Source organism: Vigna unguiculata, chromosome 9 (genome assembly GCF_037176805.1).
Source record: "Vigna unguiculata cultivar grain cowpea cultivar isolate G323 ecotype 2 chromosome 9, ASM3717680v1, whole genome shotgun sequence".
NCBI classification, from domain to species: domain Eukaryota; kingdom Viridiplantae; phylum Streptophyta; class Magnoliopsida; order Fabales; family Fabaceae; genus Vigna; species Vigna unguiculata.
The window spans coordinates 28,144,550-28,156,646 of NC_140800.1; the positions used below are offsets into that span (position 1 = coordinate 28,144,550).

Genomic DNA, 12,097 nt, shown 5'->3' on the forward strand with positions numbered 1-12,097 from the left:
GGTAAATGATGTTGTTGTTCATATGAGGGATGAGTTTCTAAAATCAACTTAACTAATAGTGTGAGTTCAAGTGGTCCTCTATAGGTTTTTTCGATGGGAGACATTGAAAGGTTTGGTAGCAATGAGTCATGAATAAACTCATATAAGAGATCAGGACACAACTTTCAATTCAAAAACCTTAACGCATTGTATTTATAGGTTCTTTTACTTATATACTAGTTGTCTTATTCGTTTTTATCCAATGTGAGACTTTCTCACTCATCTTGAATTCCTAATAATATCCCCTTCATATGGAACTTCATGAACATTCCTTTTGTATTGTCGTTTTACAACGGGAAACTTTCTTGAAATGGAAGACTTTCAATACAAGTAACCCCTAAACTATAGGATTCTTTATCGACTTTAAACCATACTTGTGGGGTGCTCTAACCCTTTTACAAAAAATATGATAACCATATGCATAAGAGATGCAAGAAGGCTAACATCATGAGCCTTAACAAAAAAGTTAACACAAGGATCAAATCATTGCCCACCCTGAATACAGAGTAACAAGTGCAGAATGGCTATTATCATAACCTTTAAAGAAATTTCAAACCATTGGCCACCCTGAATGCAATACAAAACCACATATATCTCCAAAGAGCAAAGACGGAAAGTTATATTATAAATGAAGAAGTGAGCCCAACACATCCAAAAGATCATCCCCATGTCCATGTTTCCTCTTGAGTTCATTTAAGGATTCCAAAATGTGGTTTTCACACCGCCCATATGACCATGCTTCGCCCGTTGTATAGCCAAAGCATAACTTGGCCACCTAAATAGTTGAAAACGATATAGAGTTGCCAGTTCACAAAAATTTTAAGCATAAAATAGGGCAAAAATACTTGTAAGATCATGAAAAATTATAATAATTAGAAAATATATATTCAAAATTTATTATTATTTATATTTAAACTGATTAACTTTTTAAAAGATATATAAAGTGGTTATTGCAATATAAGTTTTCTGAAATATATATAAAGTAGTTATTATAATATAAGCAAGTTATATATGATGGTTGTTTCTTAAACAAACTAGTATGAAATCTGTGCGTATGCACAAGTTTTTTTTTTTTTTGTGTTACTGTTTTTGTGAGTATTTTGTTTAAATATTATATATTATATTAGTAAGAAACTAAATTAAAGTATTGTTATTATTGGTATAATTTATGTGGATTTGTAAATATATTATTTAGATTTTGGTTAATTACTACATTCTGCTTCATTATCTAATTATTTAAGACCATTGATTAGGTTCATTATATATTGAGATAATCCATAGTTTATACAATACATAGTTTATAGTTATAATTAATTTATATTGAAATATTGAAATGATTACATTTGAGAATAAATCTGAAATGTGTGGTTTTGGTAGCAAGCTACACTAATAAGGTGTCTTGTGAACTTTTGTCCCGTGTATATGTACATATCATTGTTAAAATAAAATGTAGGTATATTGTGAACTTTGGTCCCGTACAAGAGTATTGTCCATATATGAATAATCAACTTAGAGAAAAACTAATGAAGGATTGACCCCAACCAAGGATGAAGGCATATGCTTAAGAAGACTAAGCATGTTTAGAAAGGAAGTTCAATAATCCTTCATCCCTTTCATTTGTGTTTGTTATTTTTGATTCCCTAAGTTGACTTAGTTGAATCAACTTTAGTTGACTTGTTGACCTTTGACTAGGTTTGACTTGTTGACTATAGTTGACTTGACTTAAGCCAACATACTAATCTATGTTTATTTGCTTTGTAGGTTAATTAGGAGTAAGAAAGAAATTGTAGGTGGCGCATGGTGATTGGGGAGCATAAATTATGTGGATGAGAGAGTAAAGCAAAGGCATAAAGCATAAAGTAAAAGGCATAAAACAAGTGTACCTATGTACCTTTGGTCTCCTTTGTTTTTAGCACACTTTGGCCACTTTTTGGAGACATATGAGACACATTCTTTGTCTCCTTTTGTGCTAGAACGAAATTAGCCTTGCACACACCATAGTTGGCTCTTTTGTCTCTCATTTTTGTAACCTTATTTGACCTAGTTTCTAGAAGCTAGGGTTAGGTTTTTGTAGAGACATCCTTAGGTATCTTTTATTTGCTTAGAGGCCCCTAAACTCTTCTATATAAGGGGTGCTCCTAGACATGTAAAAGGGTTGAACATTTTGAAGTAAAAACACTCTTGTGTCTCGACCATTTGTGAGAGTTTCCTCCCTTGGGAGTGAATACTTTTAAGCCTCATCTTGCATAGCAAGTGGCGGCACACATCCACTCATCTTCAAGGTTGCCATGGCTTCTAGCCTAGTCTTGTAGTGGCGTGCTTCTCACATTTTTATACCATTTCTTTCCTTTCCATTTCATGTTTTCTTCTTCCTTTAATTATTCTTGGTTTTCTATGGTTTATGTGCTTTCCATTTCTTTTTTGTTTTGAATCAATCCATCATCTTCTTCTCTTGAGCTTTGTGAAAGGAACCTTCACATCTAGATAGCTTGCTATCTTAATGTCCAGTGGGGATTTCACTTAGCTTTCTTAATCAACTCACACCATATTCAATAATTTTAAAAAGGAACAAGATAATCCTTCATCAAAAACGAAAAAATGCAAATAGATTGTGAGATATGGTCCCTATTTTAAAAAAATTAGAGTAACATGAATTGATGTTAAAAATTTTAAACAAAAATACATGCAGTTGTTGTTATCAATGTAGACATTGAATTTATAATAGCTAATTCTTGATGCGTACAAACAATTTATTTTTTTGTTTAAAATGGTAATATTAAGATTACCCAATAATATTAGATATAAATTTGTTTGTGTTAAATTATAAAATTGATGTAATAATTTATTGGTGATGTGTATATTAAAATAAAATGCCTATGTATGCTCTTTTTTAAAGTAAAATATAGACATATTATAAGATATGTACAAAATAAAAATAACACGTTAATGTTAAAATTTGTAAATAGTAACACATGCATATATAAACAGACAAATATATATATCGAAAGATATGAGATATGGAGTCAGAGATATTATTATTACTTTTATTGAATGATTAAGATTAAAAAATGAATATGCTTTTGTTTAAATTATAAAATTGATATTTAGTAAACATTCATTTAAGTCCGCACTCATTTAAGTCTGCATTCCACCTAGATCTGCATTTGGAAAGGAAAAATTCTCAAATCAATAATTTTGATAATTTTGTGACTTTATATCTTTTTTATTTAAATCAATTTTGTAACTTTTATTAATGGATGCAACATCCTTCAACTCAATGTACAGTACTCCCTCAATCTACCAATTCCACAAATTCCAAAGACGAAAAAAGCCAAAATGACTTTTAACCCAAACACTTCAAAATGTACTCTAGATTCAAAGCAAGGTTAAAGTTGTAAAAATGTCGATCACATATTCAAAGACACGGAAAGCATGTTTAAAAGATGAGAATTTACCGAAAAACCTGTAAAATAGATAGGTGTCAATGATTGAAGTTGGGGTATTTGGATAATTTATAGAGGTGATTGTTTTCATATGTTTTAGATTGATATAATAATTAATGTATAGAAAAATAATAATATTATATAGTTAAAATTTATTATTAAATTTTTAAGTTATATATCATATTAAAGTGAAATTATATTTGAATCATTGATAAAGGAAAATGTAAATATATTGTACATATCGTTATTAAAATAAGATAAAAGTATATTGTAAACTTTGGTTCCGTATAAAATAAAAAAATATTAAAGTTGTTAATAATACTACTAATAATGATAATAATTATAATAACAATACTATTAATAATAAAAAGAAAAAATGACCGACAAAAAATACAATTATGCTACATTGTTAACTTTTGATTTAGAAGATAGTGTTAACTCATAAACCGTAATATAACACTCAACCCATTGTTAATATTCGTTAGAGTCCGAGTTCATTTTTCAGCTGAAGACCTAATATAACTTATAAATTTATTTAAATTCTTAATTTATACCATACAATATTAATCCATTTTTATACAAAAGTATATATAATAAACAAATAAATCTTCATATAATTACTATTTAAATATATCTTTCTTAATTTTAAATTAGACTAAATTTGAAATAATAGAAGTATCTCCGGATTTTTTAATATGACAACAATTTTTATGTAATTTCCTTAATATAATAAAATTATGTAATTATAATATTATTATAATTAAAATGTTAAAATTACCTATATGTAATTCTTACAATATAAGGGTAAAAATTGATAAAAAGTGTAAATGAACCTACAAAAAAATTTCAAACTTAATACACACGTTTTTTTCGCATAGGAGGAAGAAAAAAAAATCCAGCTACATATATAACATAGGTTTGCATGTATGGAAGAAGCCTTTCAAACCAAGTCATATTGGCATATATGTACTAATATAAATATCCATCAGACTACATTCCTGTATGGATCCCTGAATGTTTGAATTACACAGCTTAGAAGCTAAAGAATTATAAAGGAATGAAAAGTAAAAGACTAAAAATATAAAACAACCATCAGGGCCTAATCATAACACCTCTCACAACAGCGAATTGAGAGATAACTATTTTATATGATACAATGGCAACATGAACTTGTAACTATATAGTCAAGCAGAACCTTTGTATCAATGTTATCAATACATCAATACAATCCTATACAAAGTGTCAGGTTGGCTTGACAAAATTTCTTCTTCGGTGGATGAATCATATAATACAACTTTGGCATCTATTTAAGACTTTGAAAAGACAAATAAGAAATGCTCCTTCAGCCACCAACCTTTTGAGGTGCCAAAACATCTACTCTTGTCGGAACATGTCAACTTAGCGATGAAGAAGAAAACTTTTCATTTAACAAATAAATAAGTACAAAACTATATGGAAAGCACATGCTAAAAAAAATTGTGGACTTAATATGACAGTAAAGATAGAACTACTTATTTTTTTTATTTTGTTTGACCAAATACAACTTAATAACATTGTTAACATGATTTTGGCTTGAGTTTCTTTAGCCACTGGAACAACTAACAATAATCACTTGTTGAGTTATGTAAGTTCACTTTATATCCAGGTTTATATCCAGGTTTTTATTCTCCCTAGTCAGTCTCACAATAGCATCCACATTAGTGTTTATATCCAGGGCCTTCCAGGTGTCATTCACCTTTTACGTTCCTCATCAGACTATCTCTGTTTAGTTTATATCACCAAATCAGACCCAATCAACCTCAACGTGACAAAGCCAAACTAGTAAAGAAACATACAAAGAAAGAGAGGGAGGAGGTGTATAAATATAGAGTAAGCCAAGAAAATGGTATATAAATATAACTAGTGGTATTTAAATATTTAGAGAAATGTTCAGCCAACAAATTGCATAGAGAAATCAGAAAGCTAATTTGAGTGAAAAAAAGGATTCGTCAACTAAAAAAATGACTTAAATTATGTGCCTCAGACCTCTCACAGATAATAGTATCCAAAATGACAATCTCATTGTGGCCTCCTAATGCCCTGTATGGTTTATCCACATCTCTAAAAAGTACTTATTAAAGCCACCACCGTAATGACAATGCAAAAAGAACAATATATGAAACTTTCTTTCTCCGGTAAAAAATACAAAGACCCCGGTCCTTAATCAATATTCTTAGGGTAATGAAAAACCTTATGCCATGCCTATTCAATGGCATGGATGAAAAACTCACCTATCAAAAATAGACCTCGCGGGATAACTATATGCATCTTAGTCCAACAAAAGTAGCAGAGTATATTTAGAAATCTATTCAAATATGTCAATTAAGTATATTTAGAGTGTGTTCACTCTAATAGTTTTTCATAATATCAAGACGCAGAAGACAACCATGACTATATATCTATTAGGCATTAGAATAAGGAACCTAACTAAAACAAATTTTTTAATGTTAAAATAGAATGAAAAATAAAATGTAGCAACTTGCAAGGAAGTATGCTTAAGAATAAAATTTAATTAAAAGCACTTATGCAAATCAAATTTAATTAAAAGCACTTTCCAATATATTGGAAATAAATTAATAAAAATGATAAAAGTCCACCTTTAGAACTCTATGTGATTTCATCCAAGATCTTCTCCTCATCAAGCAACAACTTTTGCAGTTTTGGAATATTGTCCTCGAGTTTTGGTATCAAATCAGTTCATTCCTTCCTTTATTTCATAAAAGCTTCAATTTTGGATGAATCCTGACATACAAAGAAGAAAATAAAAGAATTAGATGTCTCTTGAACAAAGTTTCAATTGCAATGGAATCTTCCCGATACTTACCACCTCAAAAGCTTAGTATTAAGAATAAATGCACAACAATATAACTATGAAAACTAATTCAATTACAAAACCCATGTCATCCAAACCTCTTGTCTTGTCGTATAGTTGTTGTGCTTAGTTTCAAGCTCTTTGAGAGTTTGTTTAATTTCTTGGATTTTATCCCTGGAATATGATATCACGAAGTCCTTCATGAGACAAGAATACAAATTCAACAATAAAGAAACAATTAAAGTACCCTATGTAATCCAAATTTACCTTTCTTTCTTGAGATTTTCTTCTAGAGTGACGACATTCCCTTGTAACTCGTCCATTTTTTCACATGTATCATCAAGGGCCAACTTTATAGCTTTCTCTTGCCATTTTAACAAAGACAACTTGTTCAACAACTAAGCTGCATATAGTTATCCTACGATGCCTACAATCATTCTAAGAAATCCAGGGTAAAAACTGTAATATTTGAAGGAAGTAAAATTATAGTAGCTTCACTCGTATCAACCCTGCATCCACTACCTTAAACAAATAATAATTTAAAATGAAACATAACAACATCAGGAAAAATCACAACCATAATCCAACAACATAAAAGCATGGAATCATAAAACATAACTAAAGGCAAAAAATAGAAAAACAAAGAGACATCAACCTTAAGCCACACGCATGGCATTCAGTTAAGTTGGATAAATCTGAAGTCCTTTTATCTATTGGAACAGAGTCATAGAGATTTTTAGATAACTCTGGTTTAGCCCAATTCTTTCTTCAATTCGAGGAGCTTCGTTGCCGGTGAAACTGGTAATTAAAGAAGAAGAAGAAAATGAAAAAAACTTTAACATGCTAGTCCAGAGATTAAACATTAATACACATCTTAATGAAAATAGGAACTCAGAGCATGAAATATTACCCTAATCAAGGAATATTACCCATCAACACCTTTTTCAAGTGAAAAAAAAGTTAGAACGACATACCGGTCGTTGATTTCATCTTTGTTCTCCATCCAGTGAAGATTTGGGGAGGAAGGTAGCAAAGAAATATAACTTGTTGAAGAAATTTTCAATACACCATCAAGACATTATATAGTGTTCCCTTCATCCCACAATCCCAGAAGCAGTAAAAACAAAATGACTTATAATCCAACAGATGCTATTGTTAAAACACAGAAAAAAAAATGGGGCAAAGCTATAAAATCAGGACCTTAGAGAAAGGAAATGGGAAGAAAGTTCAAAAAAGGTTTAAACGGAAAGAAAGTAAAAAAGAAAAAAAAACTAAATTTAAACAAACCTTCAATAGAACAACAAAACATGAAAGAATAGAGGGAAAAATAAAAAAACATTAGAAAACTCTACAACACACAACATATTCTAAGAAAATACCCCTTTACATGAAAACTCATCACCACCGGAGCCAGAGTCAGTCATGTCGTCGTCATCCTCATTAGATATCATAGTTCTTTTTTATATGCAGAACTTCCTAAAGAAAACCTAAAAAAACATGAAATAAATTCAAATAGGAAAACAAAACCTAAAAAACCTATAAGTAAAATAAAGCTTAACAGGAAAAAAAACCATCATGGTTGCTCCACCAGGAAGGATCTTCACATGGTTGTATGGAGTTCAATTATTTCTTCAGTGTTGGAAAGTGAGATCTATAGAAATGGCCAACTTCATGTTGGTGGGTAGCTGACCAGAAAGATTTGATTTTTCCCACAATTATTCCATCATGGTCATTCAAAATAAAGGTTGGCACTCAAAATTGGTGCACATATGCAAGTGACGTAAGGTTCTTTATTGGATGTAACATCCATAAACTCAACTCAGAGTATTTCTCCTTCCACCAATCTCAGAAGCGGGAAAGTTGAAATGACTATTTAACTCAAATGCTCAAACGGAAGAAAGGAAGTTGACAAAAGGGTTAAAGTAGTATTTTACTGATCACAAATCAAAGATGGAGAAAACACCTTTAAAACAACGTAATTGACGGAAAAACATGTAAAATGGACAGGTGTCAATGATTAGAAATAAGGTATTTTGGTATTTTCCAGAGGTGATTGTTTTCATATAATTTAGATTTATTAGAAATATATAAGATTTATTAGAAATATATAAGATTTATTATGTGTGTAATTATTGTCAACACTAAATTCCGTCCGGATGGCAATGATAAAAAGAATAATAAATAATAATAAACAAATATTAAAGTTTAATTGAAAAATAAAAAGAAAAAATACAAAATAAAAAAAATGTGTTTGTTAATTTGAGAAAAAATACGTCTTTTTTTATTTACGTTTTTATTTTGATTTTGATTTTATTTTATCATGCTGTGTTTTATTTTATTTGTCTGGTTTTATTTTGGTTTAGTTTATTTTACTTTATTTTATTTTCATTTTAGTTTATTTTTATCTTATTCTTTGTTATATATATATATATATATATATATATATATATATATATATATATATATATATATATATATAAAAGTTAATTGGTAGAAGTGATTTTGAAAGAGGTTAAAGGTACCCACACACCATCCAACCTTTCCTACCCTTTCTTTATTTCTTTGTTTACGAAAATGGAAATTGCGTTTTAATTGGACTGATGAACAAGAGATAGAGTGGCTAAGTTGAAGAGAGTAATAGCATGGCGGAAGCAATCGCCTTTTTTGTTGGGGACTTATGTTCACATGGCTCAAGAATTAAAAAAAATAAAATAAAAAAGACATAACTTCCTAGCACAAGTTGATAGTCCACTCCTCGTGAAAAAAATTTACAGTTTAAAATACACATACAACATAACAGAGAAGGCAACAACAGAATAGAGAAGAGAAAAACATGAGCGGGAGAAGGAGAGGGCAACGCTTACATAACTTTTAGGAATTGTCCAACCAAAAGTCGTGCATGTTACCCCGACAAAGCAACCCGAGATGAAGCCCCCACAATATGCTGCCATATCAATGGATGTTGAAGCCACCAATAATAAGTTAGAAATGTTGGAGGAGAGGCTGATGGCCATAGAAGGTGGAGGAAGCTTTGAGTTTGAAAATGTTGCGGGGGTGGGCTTAGTCTCGAATGTGGTGATACCTCCAAAGTTTAAATTACCTAAGTTTGAAAAATATAGAGGGACCACTTTGTCCTAAGAGTCACATCATGATGTATGGCAAGAAAATGGTTATGCATGCACACAATGAAAAGTTGTTAATCCATTTCTTCCAAGATAGTTTGGCTGACATTGTGCTAAACTAGTATGTTCATATTTAGCCTTCACGCATCCAGTCTTGGAAGGATCTGGTAGATGCTTTCATGAAGTAGTACAAATATAACATGGATATGGCGCTTGACAGGTTACAATTGCAGAACATGGCGAAGAAGGAGTCTGAATCATTCAAAGAATATGCCCAAAGGTAGAGAGAGATTATTGCTCAAGTAGAGCCTCCTTTGAGTGACAAGGAGATGGTTACCATATTCCTAAATATTCTATAATCACCATTTTATGAATACATGATAACCAATGTCTGCTCGAGCTTTGCTGATATGGTGATAATTAGAGAGAAGATTGAAGGCGACATAAAAAGTGGAAAAATTGCACTAGGCCTGAATCTGGTAGCAAATTTGAATGAGTATGGTTTTGAATATGGGAATAATAAAAGACAAAGAGCTAATCCACATTTCATTGTCTATCCTCAAATGTCTAAGTCCGTTAAATTCAATCAGGCCACTGGGAAATGAAATTACAATCAGGACAAGAAGGTTGTGAATTTCACTCTTATCCCCATGATTTACTCAGAGCTATTACCAGATCTCCTTTATAATAACCTTATAGAGGTTTGTCCTACCAGGCTTGTACAACCTCCATACCTGAAGAATTATAACGCAAATGCAAGATGTGATTATCACAAAGGAGCATCAAGACATTCAACAGAAGCATGTGAGGCTCTAAAGCACAAGCTGTAATCTTTGATTGATTCAGGAAGGTTGGCACTTGATGAAGGACAATCTGATGTTGAAGGGAATCCTCTACCAAGGCACAAAAACACCCCCGCATGAAGAACTTCATGAATTTGTAAACATTGACAATTTCATGTTTTTCATATTATGATAGTTGTAAGGCTTTCCTTTCATATTGTTATGACGATTCTACTTAGTTGAATCATTCTCCTTCATGAATTTCAAGCATATGAGATATTTGATCTTTCATCTAGAACAAGTCCTAAAGGGTGTCTCGAAAAAAATAAAAGAAAGCAAAAAGAAATAAAGCAAGATTGTCATGTTTTTAGTCATTTATTTTCTTGCAAATCGTCAAATTTGTGATTTAAAAAAAATGAAAAAAAGAAAAGAATAACAAAGAATGTCATATTGTTATGTGGTCAAATGTTTTAATCTAGAATAATAAGCTGACTTTTTCTTTTAAGATGTTCGCGCAAGCATTGCTTCCACTTTTTCACTCTCCCAAAATAAAAGGATTTGCCCTAATAAAATTATTATTGCATGGATGATAAAGCTGAATTTTCACTAGGGCATATTTGCCAATGTTGCCCTTGCTTGTGCTTGTTGGGGAGATCCTTGAATCCTTTACGACAAATAAAAATAATTTCCAAAAAAGGAAAAGAAAAGAGAAAAATATACTAGATTGAAAACCCAAGAGACAATCTAGGCAAAAAGGATAAATTGAAAGAAAGAAAAGAAAAAAGATTCATGTTGAGGTCATTGAGTTCTATTGTAGAGTTTATATTTTGAAAATAAAGCAATCAAGATTTAAAATGATGTGTGACCGTCTTTCTTTATCTGAAAAAGTAAATAATATCCATTACTACCCCTTTAAGCCAAAAATAAAGTTTCCTTTTAAAATTGTTCCTAAACAATGATTATCATCACACTAGAAGTCAGCTTGAGATGCACACAAAAAACACTCAATGATCAAATGAAAAGAATTTGAAGGAAAAAGAAGCCAAAATAAATCACAAAGTGATGAAAAGAATACAAAATGAAATATGAGAAAAAAAAAATAAAGTGTTAGAAGAGATGACAAATAAATGATGTAATGCCTGGATGGTAACCCTTGTTTCAAAAAATAATAACCGCCAAACATTCATTTGGGCCTTTATATCCTCTCGTTCAGTACCTTTCAGCCCTTAACCACATTACAAGCCTCACAAAGCCCACAACCACAGATTCCCTCCATCTATCCCTACCATATTCATACTTCATCATCTGTCTCCCATTCATTTCCCTCATTTACACCTAAACACCCACGCACCCAAAGCACCTAAAGTCATGGCCATTTTCAGAACCCATTTTCACCATTATTTCATCTATATCTTCCCTCAACATCACGACACCACTTCTGTAAGACCCGTGAAAATTAATTAATTAAATAATTAATTAATTAATAAATGCGGGTAGAAAGCGCCCTTATGGAATTAATTATTGTTTGATGTGACGTGGTAAAGTGTTAGCTCAAATGGTTGAGAGTACTTTGATTGTGAGAGGACTTGGGTTCGAGTCCTATGTATGCTAATTATGTGTTGTTGTTTTATTATTGATTTTTAATAATATGTATGATTATGGAATTGGTGATGTAAACTTATCTTGATTGGGGTGTATCACCAAATGTGAATTGGCATAGTGGATGTGCTTTGGCATTATGAATGGAGGGTCACGAGTTCAAACCTTGTTTGACAAAACTTAACCTTTATTTTTACTGAATTTAGCTTGGAATGAATGTGGAAAGGTAGGGAGAACCTAGCAGAATGGCGTTATGGTTTT

The 12,097-nt window shown here is 31.0% G+C and overlaps 1 long non-coding RNA gene across 1 annotated transcript; it reads right to left on the reverse strand.

Moving 5' to 3' along the window:
- Positions 1-4,470: 4,470 nt before the first annotated feature.
- LOC146883853 (uncharacterized) lies at positions 4,471-8,183 on the reverse strand. Its single transcript, XR_014984574.1, has 4 exons — positions 6,601-8,183; positions 6,432-6,507; positions 6,119-6,263; positions 4,471-4,879 (listed from the first exon to the last, which is right to left on the reverse strand). It is a non-coding gene; the product is annotated as an uncharacterized LOC146883853 (long non-coding RNA).
- Between the last annotated feature and the right edge of the window lie 3,914 nt (positions 8,184-12,097).